The sequence below is a fragment of the Triticum aestivum genome, unplaced genomic scaffold (genome assembly GCF_018294505.1).
Source record: "Triticum aestivum cultivar Chinese Spring unplaced genomic scaffold, IWGSC CS RefSeq v2.1 scaffold149966, whole genome shotgun sequence".
Classification (NCBI taxonomy): Eukaryota; Viridiplantae; Streptophyta; class Magnoliopsida; order Poales; family Poaceae; genus Triticum; species Triticum aestivum.
Window position 1 is genome coordinate 1 of NW_025299673.1, and position 926 is coordinate 926.

The 926-nt window shown below is 48.5% G+C and overlaps 2 non-coding genes across 2 annotated transcripts; both read left to right on the plus strand.

Moving 5' to 3' along the window:
* Window positions 1-179: 179 nt before the first annotated feature.
* LOC123179221 (5S ribosomal RNA) lies at window positions 180-298 on the plus strand. Its single transcript, XR_006490200.1, has one exon. It is a non-coding gene; the product is annotated as a 5S ribosomal RNA (ribosomal RNA).
* A 367-nt stretch (window positions 299-665) lies between these two features.
* On the plus strand, window positions 666-784 carry LOC123179222 (5S ribosomal RNA). The gene has a single exon (XR_006490201.1). It is a non-coding gene; the product is annotated as a 5S ribosomal RNA (ribosomal RNA).
* The last annotated feature ends 142 nt before the right edge of the window (window positions 785-926 follow it).

Below are 926 nucleotides of genomic sequence, written 5' to 3' on the forward strand. Positions count from 1 at the left end.
GTATGGAGGGAGGGGTGGAAACCGTGGAAAACTCGTCTCCGTGATTGAGCGGGAGAGTAAGTAGTATAGGACATTATCCATTGTTAGGGAACGGTTGTAATGGTAGTGAGAATGTAGAATCGTCTTTGGAGCAGACCTGGGAGTGGCAAGCATAAGGGACGAAGACGGGGAAACATGTCGGATGCGATCATACCAGCACTAAAGCACCGGATCCCATCAGAACTCCGAAGTTAAGCGTGCTTGGGCGAGAGTAGTACTAGGATGGGTGACCTCCTGGGAAGTCCTCGTGTTGCATTCCTTTTTTAATTATTTTTTGCGCCTTGTGACAAACATATCGCACGTGCGCGATATATATTAATCCCGTTATATTATGTTTGACGTTTGCGATATGTTTAAGCTCGATGCTCATTGCTCGTGCGTCTTGGGGCGGCTTTGTGGCGCGATGAGCGCGTTCTGAAAGGGGTGGAAAAAACTCGTGTTGCTGCGGTACGGAGGGAGGGGTGGAAACCGTGGAAAACTCGTCTCCGTGATTGAGCGGGAGAGTAAGTAGTATAGGACATTATCCATTGTTAGGGAACGGTTGTAATGGTACTGAGAATGTAGAATCGTCTTTGGAGCGGACCTGGGAATGGCAAGCATAAGGGACGAAGACGGGGAAACATGTCGGATGCGATCATACCAGCACTAAAGCACCGGATCCCATCAGAACTCCGAAGTTAAGCGTGCTTGGGCGAGAGTAGTACTAGGATGGGTGACCTCCTGGGAAGTCCTCGTGTTGCATTCCTTTTTTAATTATTTTTTGCGCCTTGTGACAAACATATCGCACGTGCGCGATATATATTAATCCCGTTATATTATGTTTGACGTTTGCGATATGTTTAAGCTCGATGCTCATTGCTCGCGCGTCTTGGGGCGGCTTTGTGGCG